The following is a 10,749-nucleotide window of genomic DNA, read 5'->3' on the forward strand; positions in this document are numbered from 1 at the left end:
CTCACATTGCCAGTGTTCGACCGTGAGATTGGTAACCAATTAATTTAATATCTCAATTTTATTTTTGTTAAATTTATTTTCTTAATTTAGGTTAGGCAATAATAAATTTAGTTTAGTGTACAAATTATATCTATTATAAGTAGTCTATTAGGTAGTAGTTAGTATAATATTTTTTGAATTATATTATTATTGATTCTATTACATTAGGTAGGTTTATATTAGTTAATAACTTTGTTGTAATTGACTTGAATTAGTTAGACTTTTTGTTAATGTTGATTTTGTTAAAAAACTAAAGTTCAGACATATATGTTTGTAGCCGAGAGTGCTTCATCCTAGATGGAATAGCCATATGATGGCTCCTCTTGAGATTTCGATGTCATATCTTAGGGAGGTTGAGTTTGAGCATGCAACGCATTTCAGGGACTTCTATTTTGACAATAGTATTATATTCACATTTGTTGAGAGATGGCATGAAGGAGCCATGGCACTGCGGCAGCCGGAGGACAAGAAGGAAAGCTTTTCCATTAAGATGACATGGATGAAAGAGCGGATGTAGCATATTCCTGTCGATGTTGATCCCATGATGTTGTGACAGTATATCCAGTGCTATATAGTGATGCTGATTGACGGTTATTGATGACGGACAAGTCCAAAAATCTTGTCCCTATTTGGTGGCTTCCTCTTCTTGCAGACTTAGAGAGTTGCAGGGGGTTCTCTTGAGGATCGACTATCCAGGCTTTGACATATAGATTCCTCATTATTGCGATTGATATTAGTACTATGGACATAACTAGATGCATCCCTCTTATCATGAGCTGGAAATACCATAAGTTTTATGCTTGGGGGACTATTTGGCAAAGATGTGCTGACTTTTTTGTTAGCCGTCAAGTATAAGTTTAATTGTTAATACATTTTGAATTTAGTTTCATGTTTTTTATTTTCTAATGACACAAGGTTTAATTTTGTTATACTTTATTATAGGCTAGCTGGGTATTCATAATAGAGTCAGGACCACAAGGAGAGACGTTTACTTTGGTGGTGCTATAGGCTAGACAGGATTGTGATGGATGAGGTATGAGATTTAGGTCATGTTTATAACAACCTAACTCTCAACACGTCATGACCAATGCTAATCGTCAGGCTTACCATTCAGTCAGCCTGTGAGACTCTAGACTCTGTGTTACATATATAAATATGAGATTGTCGCGCTTAATCACAATTCATAAAGACAGTAAGAGTCTTATACCTCGAAAAAGCTATCAAAAGTGAGGGAAAAATAACCAGCATCTAAATGTCATAATCTTTGCTGGGTGTCCTAAAAAAGACATCCTGCAAGCAGACCTATTACCGATAGCCGTTGGACAACTGATCTAGCTCTCCTCCTCCTCCAACCACACTCACCTTAGATGAGTTGGAGGCCAAATCAGCTACCATCTGGTCCTCTCATGCCAATATCTCTTACGATGGGTCCTTCTCCTCCAATGAGATCGATAGGAAACCATTAGCCATGCCATGTATGAGGGCCTCCTTAAGTGGTTTGAAATCCTAGACTAAGGGCTCTAGGGGCATATAGTTGGGTTGTGGCTCTTGTGGTACGCATGTTGAGGCTAGGGGTCAAACCGCTGAGGGAACTCCAACTAAAATGGTAGTGGTGAATCAGGCTCAAGGTCCACCTGATTAAGAGGCTAAGGTGGAAACGGGAACTGTTCGCCGCTAGGATACAATTCCGATTCCGCAAAAAAAAAAAAAATCATAGGGCATATCGAGGTCAAACTCAGAGCTAAGTAAATGATATGCGAACAGACGATCATGGAGTATATACATGCGTGTTCGAGGCTCTTTCCATATGAAAGTGCTTTCCCATACAGGTTCCTCATAACATAACATTTTTAGAATCTCAAAGAATATCACTTCTGATCCTATCTGTAAGAATGGTGGATAGAAGGGGATGATAACGTAAGAATTCATGTACTTAAATCTAAAGGTTACGATATAGCAATCTTGACTTTTAGGCAAACATGTATAGTACATAAAAATAAGGTAACCGTAGTAAAGAAAACAGCAAACACAAACACAAACACAAACAGTCACACTCACAAAGATATGCAATAGACAATCATGATGCATGTCTATCTCTACTACAGATCATGAGCACATGGGTCAGTCGACTACTTGCAATCCGATGTTACCCGGAACAAAGTCCGGATATGGTTCCTCAACTTTGTACACTTAGCATACGTGTCTCATGAGTGAAACCATGTACATCTAGACACTCGGCAACCGTCGCAAAGCTTGACATCATAATATGCTCCTAGTTGAAAAATAATTTCTAACATAAGGTTAATGTACCCACATCATTACGATATTGGTCAAGCAGGATGGGATTTTAGCTCTGCTAGACGGTCTTAAGCATCTTGAAGGTTTATTACATTTTCTAAGCATCTTAGCTTAACTTTCTTCTCATTTTCCAAGGGACTCTTTTGTCCTTAGTCTTTATACATAATGACTTTCATATCCCTTATTTTGTTCTCTTTAAGACTTTTAAGTTTTTTTTTCTTTATACTGTTTTGCCTTTACTATATTACAATATAACCATTCTTTATCCTTCAATTTTACCATACTAACCTCATACTTTTCAATAATGATAATTTTTTTAGTATTCTCACTTTACTATTTTAACATCAGACTCTATCAAAATGACCACTTTATTTGTAGGTTTCATAATTATTCTTGTTAGTCTTCTCTTTTTATCCAAAATGACTATTTTATCTATAGTTATTAGAACCGGATCGGATCGATTAGTTCGACCAAAAATCTGGTGAACCGACAATTTTGATGAAAGCACTGACTAGAAATGCAATTAGGCCATCCAGAACCGGCCAGTTCATATCAAACCTGTTCGAACCGCTCAGATTGCACTTAAACCCATGAACCGGTGGGTCATACTGTGCTCCATCACTCTATGGGTCTTCCGTGCTCCAACGACTGGGTTACGTGTCCTCTTACTAATATATATGAATTTTTATTAAACATTTACAAATAAATAAAATAAAAAAATCCTTACTCACCACAATATATTTTACCCTCAATTTTTTAATGACTATTTAACCCTTATTTAGCCTAAATTACTATTTTACCTGTAATACCCTTACTATCAGAATGTCACGCTTCCGGCTACGCCACTCTGATAGCTTGGATATTACGATGACTCTAATAATAATTAATACTAAAATAGAAACCTATTTAAAACATAAAAACCGCATAACCTTTTGAAAGACCTTTTTAAAAGAAATATATATTTATATATACATACTAACAAAGAATACATATATACACATAACACCAATATACAAACTTCACATATCAAAACTCCTTTCCCTCTTACAAAATTGATAAAGATAAAGGCGAGAAAAAAAATAATTACTAAGATAATACAAAAATACCGAATAAACAGAAAATGAACATAACTCTTCTGAAGCTTCGTCGCCCATATCTAGAAAAGGAAAAATCTGTAGGAGAGTGAGCACGTCGTCCTCACTGGTTTTCACTATAGGGTTACAGAAATTGCTATAACAAGATACGTAAAATAAAACTATTTTTAAAGTACGATGATCAATGCTCGTCTTACATGCCATTTTGAAATACAAAGAGTTAACATCCAAAAATCCATTTCAAAAGAGGAAATCAGCTAATTATCCAAATCTTGGAAAACTTTCTCCTTTGTTATAAAGATCTTAAAATCTTTCCTAGACAGTATGAATGACCAACTGTCCCAAGCATATGTTCATTAAGTCTATGCTAAACCAGTTTGATTTTTCATACTTTACTAAGACATAAACTTGAAAGCAATTACCTACGTGGTATAAATTATCATCCTGCTCCAAGCATAGGTCCATTAAGTCTATGTTGAACCAATCAGATACTTTATACAAAATTAGACCTCAAACATACCAACCACAACCTCAGGCCCATTCAATCCAACATGGCCCCCGGCCCAAACAGCTCAATCATCAACCAACTCATCACAAACCACCCAATCAAACACAATCACAGTTAATGTAGTTCAAACACAATCAAGAGCAGTTACAACAAGTATAACAGTTAGCAGTTAACATAATTATTCACATAGGCAAACCAATTACAATATGCATACCCCAACAATGTCACATGGATGCAAATGATGAATGTCTGTCCTACTGGATGTTATATCACATTGTCGGTTCAATTGCCAACCTGACACATTCCCATAGAAATGTTGCCTTTCGGTCACGAATAAATGGGAACTCCCTGGGATAACGTGCCCGGCACACGGTCTAGGATGTTAGTGCCTACACACTCCTGTGATCCGAAAGGATATTAGCGGGATACTCTGCCTCTGACCTCACATCTACACATAAGCGGGATTAACCACCGTCCTTACGCGGGCGCCGCAACCTCGACAAGCGGGATTAACCACCGTCCTTGTCAGGCGCAAGTGACTTATCAACAATCTCATCAATATCAAAATCTCTCAGTATAAGCGGGACGAACCCAGCCCTTATGCCTGCAACTCAGCGCAAGCGGGACGAACCCGGCCCTTACGCCTACCAAACAATAAATCATCAATCTTGATGATATTCACAATCAATCAGGCTCAATATCTTATTTCAAAATTATTCTTGGCCCATTTACTTTTAAATAACAAACGTATTCAATTCACATCTTGCCAAGAATCACTTTTCAAAATGGAGCCACTTTCCACATCTTTCCAAAACTTCCAAACAATTTCAAAACCATACCAAATTCAAAATCTCTTTTGAAAGACTTAAAATCATTCATTTCTAAGTAAGGATATGGTCATAAATTTCCTCAGCAGAGTCTCAAGACTTCAGGGGAGAATAACTTAACTCATTTCCTTAAATTCATTGAAAACCTCTGAAACCTTAACTTCTTGATTTGAATAAATAAAATAGAATTTAAACCAAAACCAACTCATGCATCCAAATATTCCAAACCAATTTCAAAACTAACTTACTTAAATCAAAACCAAATCATTTAAACCGAAAACCAATTTGAATTTCATTCTTAAATCTGTTTCCAAAGGCTCGGAAATTGTTTTAGTTTTACTAATCAAAGTTTTAGAGAATATGTCAAACTTTTCCTAAAATGTCGTAAAGTGAAATTAGTTAATTGAAATCCAAGTTTCTTTTAATTCCATTAAAACTCCTCCAAATTTGCTTACTTAATCAAATTCCAAAACATAATTATTTTCATCTTTAAATCGACTTTAAAACATAATTCTTTTCTAAAATAGTTTACATTCAAAATATAATAATTTTCTTAATAAAAGAGTTCAAACCTAATTCATTTATCAGTAATTCAATTCAAGGCATAATTCATTCTTTTTAAAATATCGTTTCAAATAAAGTCTCGGATTTTATAGAAATTTCGGCAGCATCTCCCCTAAAACTTGGACTTTGCCACCCTTTCCGGGTCTCAACCAAACTAATCATCAACCCTTCTCAACGGGTTCTAGACCAAATCAGTTTCCAATAAAACCAAATCGAGACCTTTAAATATAAAGATAATTTCAAATCAACCCAATCAGAAATATCAATTTTATCAAAATTAGACATTATTTCAATCAAACAAACAACCATATTCATCCAAGACAAATCAGACAATGCATAAGACTTACATAATCACCAAAAATACATTTCACACGTCATATCTATTTATAACAATTCTAATTTAAAATGCATTGGTTTTTTATAAACAACTCCTACCTTGACAAGTCGAAACCATAACCCAAAACGCGTCAATGAAACCTTTTCTCTCAACCCGAAACCAAAAGCAACCACAAACTCAGTCCTTAATTGCTTTCACAGCACTTACAGCAGCTTAAAAGCAACATGCAACGCTCAGAAAGGGTTTCCCTCTCTTCCTCCTCCTTTACTTCTTTCCCTCTTCCTTTTTTTCTTCTTTCTTTCTTTTCTTTTGTCTGAAGCTGATGAATGTTAGGGTTTGGGGAAAGGGTTGTTGCGTTGAGAGAAGAGTGAGGGTGGGTTAGGGTAGTAAATTAAGGTTTATGTATAAAATTGGGGGCTTTTGGGTTTAATTTGAGTAAGGTAATTTTAAATAAAATTGGAGTATAGAGTATTGATTTGAAAAACTAATTTAAATCTCTAAAATTACTTTAAAATATTATTTGTGGTATAAAAAAATACTAATTGATTCTCAATCAATTTCTCTAATTAAAAATACATAGTAATATAATTAATTTTATTTATCCCTAAATCTTAAAGTATCGAATTATGAAAATGTAAAGTATTTAAATTAAGTCATATATAAAATTCTTATTATTTAACGACTACTAACTTTATAATTTAAATATAGGGAATAAATCAATAATTATAAAATTAAACAAAATCCTAATTTAAATAGCTAAATTTTATTATTTTTGAATTTCTAAGACTAAAAATTGTAATTAGGAGAATAATCCATAATTTTAGAGTCTGGATGAAAACCTTAGTTTATTACAAATCCAATTAACCAAAACTGCCTTTAATCATTTTTAATAAAATCATTTCTGAAATTAAAACTTAAAGAAATATATATGACTTAAAATTTGTTCGTAATAACTTTTTAAAAGTTCTGGGTCTTACATTACCCCTATTATTTCATTCTTATCTTATTACTTTGTTATAATTATATTTTTATTTCTAAACTTTACTAAAACTATTATTTATACCCGAAACTTTATTCTAATTATACTTTTCATCCAAATTTGTTATCTAATTATATTTTTACCCCTAAATATTCGGTGTTCATTTTTTAAAGCTAATCTTTTGATCTTTACACTTTTAGCCCACTTTTTAGTCTAAATTACATATTAACCATATTTAGTGCATGATAAACTACTATTTTATAGTTTATCTTGTGCTAAATAGAGTGGATTTTATCAATCTTTTATACACTTATTCATGTAAATTGCATATTTTACATTTTTCTTCCTGATTTTGTGCTCTGATTGAAAACATACTTCTTTGGCCTTAAATTAACTATTTTTAATCCTCTCCTATTCCCATTCGATGCCGTGATATGTGTGTTCAATGTTTTCAAAGATTACAGGGCAGGAATGGCGTAGAGAATGGAAAAGAAGCATGCAAAAGAGGAAGGAAGACAAGGAATTAAAGATTTCATGGGCGAGCAACGACGCACACTACGCGGTTAGGAGAAAAATTAGCGACGCACATGCGTATAGCACGCGTACGCGTGATTAGAGGAATGCACATCGACGCGCACGCGTAGACGACGCATACGCGTGGAAAGCCGTCACGTGCTACATATCAGAATTCGACGGAGGTGATTTTTGGGCCCCTGTTTGACCCAGTTTCAGGCTCGAAAGTCCAGAATAGATGCAGGGGTGTAGCTGAGACTGGAGACACTTTTCATTCTCATTTTTTTAGTTTAGTTTTTAGAGAATTCTAGAGAAAACACTTGCTCTCATAAGGTTCTTAGCTTTTCATAATTTTTCTTAGTTTTGCTTGGATTGGATCTTGAGAGAGAGTTGCTACTATCTTCAGTGGGAGTCTTCGTCATTATAGTTTGCCTTTCTCTTACTTTACTCTTGTTTCCATTCAATTACTTGGATTCATGTTATGATTTTCTTAATTTTATATTTATTAATATAATGAACTAATTTCAGTTTTAATTCCATTACTTGTTGAATTCCTTTCAATTACTTATCATCTCTAATTTTAGTTGTATTAATTTTAATTTTAATTACCATGTCCTTTCTCTACTCCCTTCATATGTTTATGGAAATGGAATTCATATCAATGGAGTAGAGCTCCCAACTTGACTTTGGAGTTGATTAATAGAAAACCCTTGAGTTGGAATAATCAAGTGTTAATAGGTAATTGAAAATTACTGCCAATTGGATTATCACTAACTCTAATCCTTCCTTGGGAAGGAATTAGGACTTGTGAATCAAAGTTGGTTACCTACTTGACTATCCTTTATTAATTAAAGGATAACCAAATAGAAACAACAACCATTTCTCTATTATACTTGGGAAAACAAATAAGGATAGAAATTCCTATTAATTTTCTCCTAGTCAAGGCTTTTTTTTTTCATTTTAAATACACAACAAATCTTGTTATCATTCATTGCTTTAATTTTTTTTGTTATTTATTTTTTTAATTTCAACATAAAAAATTTCTCAGAAAAATTCCTGATCAATAATTCGCACCTTGTTTCAACTCGTTGGGAAATGACTTGGGAATTCTACTCCCAGTATTTCATTCTTAATTGTGACATCCTTTTCTAAATTGATAAGTGGAATTTTCGCCGGTTAAAAACTATACTCGCAGCGCTATTCTTATTATAAATTCTTAATCGGCAATTTTCTGCTCATCAATTTTTGGCGCCATTGCCGGGGAGTTACAACAGTGTGCTAAATTATTGATTGGTGTAAATAATTTTATTTTATTTACATAATTGCTTTTTTCTTTTTATATTTTATTACCATGAGCTATATGTTTCTTTCATTGAATGACACTGATGAGCGAATAATTTATACGCTTTTTAGTATTGTTTTTAGGTAGTTCTTAGTAGGTTCTAGCTACTTTTACGGATGTTTTTAGTAGTTTTTATGCAAATTTCATATTTCTGGACTTTACTATGAGTTTGTGTGTTTTTCTATGATTTCAGGTATTTTCTGGCTGAAATTGAGGGACCTGACCAAAAATCTGATTCAGGCTGAAAAAGGACTGCTGATGCTGTTGGATTCTGACCTCCCTGCACTCGAAATGGATTTTTCTGGAGCTACAAAACTCCAAATGGCGCGCTCTCAACGGCGTTGGAAAGTAGACATCCAGAGCTTTCCAGCAATAGATAATAGTTCATACTTTATTGGAGTTTAGATGACGTAAACTGGCGTTCAATGCTAGTTCCATGCTGCATTCTGGAGTAAAACGCCAGAAACACGTTACAAACTAGAGTTAAACGCCAGAAACACGTTACAACTTGGCGTTCAACTCCAAGAGAAGCCTCTGCACGTGTAAAGCTCAAGCTCAGTCCAAGCACACACCAAAATTGCTTTCAAGATAATGCTTGATCCTCTGTCGATTAACAATGAACTTTTTCTCAGACTCAGCATCCTGGAGCTCAACATATCCATATGGTGATACTCCTGTAATCACATACGGACCCCTCCACCGGGATTTAAGCTTTCCTGGGAACAATCTGAGCCTAGAGTTGAAGAGCAGAACTTTTTGTCCTAGCTTAAAGACTCTGGATGACAATTTCTTGTCATGCCACTTCTTTGCCTTTTCCTTATAAATTTTTGCATTTTCAAAGGCATTGAGTCTAAACTCCTCTAGCTCATTTAGCTGAAGCAATGGTATGGGGAGGTTCCTATAGGAGTCTTGAATGCTGTTCTGTATGCCCACAGAGCATCATCCAAACTCTTTGCCCAATCCTTTCTTCGGGCTATTACAGTCCGTTCTAGGATTTTTTTTAGCTCTCTGTTAGAGACTTCAGCTTGCCCATTTGTCTGTGGATGATACAGAGTTGCCACTTTGTGACTAATTCCATATCGGACCATAGCAGAGTATAGCTGTTTATTGTAGAAATGAGTTCCCCCGTCACTGATTAGTACTCTGGGAACACCAAACCTGCTGAAGATGTGTTTCTGGAGGAATTTCAGCATGATCTTGGTATCATTAGTGGGTGTAGCAATTGCTTCTACCCACTTAGATACATAGTCCACTGCCACCAGAATGTAAGTGTTTGAGTATGATGGTGGGAATGGACCCATGAAGTCAATCCCCCATACATCAAACAACTCAATCTCTAATATCCCTTGTTGAGGCATGGCATATCCGTGAGGCAAATTACCAGCTCTTTGGCAACTGTCACAGTTACGCACAAACTCTCGGGCATCTCTATAGAGAGTAGGCCAGTAGAAGCCACATTGGAGGACTTTAGTGGCTGTTCGCTCACTTCCAAAATGTCCTCCATACTGTGATCCATGGCAGTGCCATAGGATCCGTTGTGCTTCTTCTCTGGATACACATCTGCGGATCATTCCGTCTGCACATCTCTTAAAGAGATATGGCTTTCTGCTACCTGATTCTCTGTCCCTTTTCTATCTCTTATTTCTATATCAAACTCTTGCAGAAGCAACACCCATCTTATAAGCTTGGGTTTTGAATCTTGCTTTGTGAGTAAATATTTAAGAGCAGCATGGTCAGTGTACACAACCACTTTGGATCCCACTAGATAGGATCTAAACTTGTCAATGGCATAGACCACTGCAAGTAATTCTTTTTCTGTGGTTGTGTAATTCTTCTGTGCATCATTTAGAATACGGCTGGCATAATAAATGACGTGCAGAAGCTTGTCATGCCTCTGTCCCAACACTGCACCAATGGCATGGTCACTGGCATCACACATTAGCTCAAATGGCAATGTCCAGTTTGGTGCAGAGATGACTGGTGCTGTGACCAGCTTGGCTTTCAGGGTCTCAAATGCCTGCAAACACTGTGTGTCAAACACAAATGGTGTGTCAGCAGCTAGCAGGTTGCTCAGAGGTTTTACAATTTTCAAAAAATCCTTTATAAACCTTCTGTAAAATCCTGCATGCCCCAGAAAGCTTCTGATTGCCTTAACATTGGCAGGTGGTGGTAATTTTTCAATTACCTCTACCTTTGCCTTATCAACCTCTATTCCCCTGCTTGAAATTTTGTGCCCAAGGACAATTCC

This window comes from Arachis duranensis, chromosome 3, assembly GCF_000817695.3.
Source record: "Arachis duranensis cultivar V14167 chromosome 3, aradu.V14167.gnm2.J7QH, whole genome shotgun sequence".
Classification (NCBI taxonomy): Eukaryota; Viridiplantae; Streptophyta; class Magnoliopsida; order Fabales; family Fabaceae; genus Arachis; species Arachis duranensis.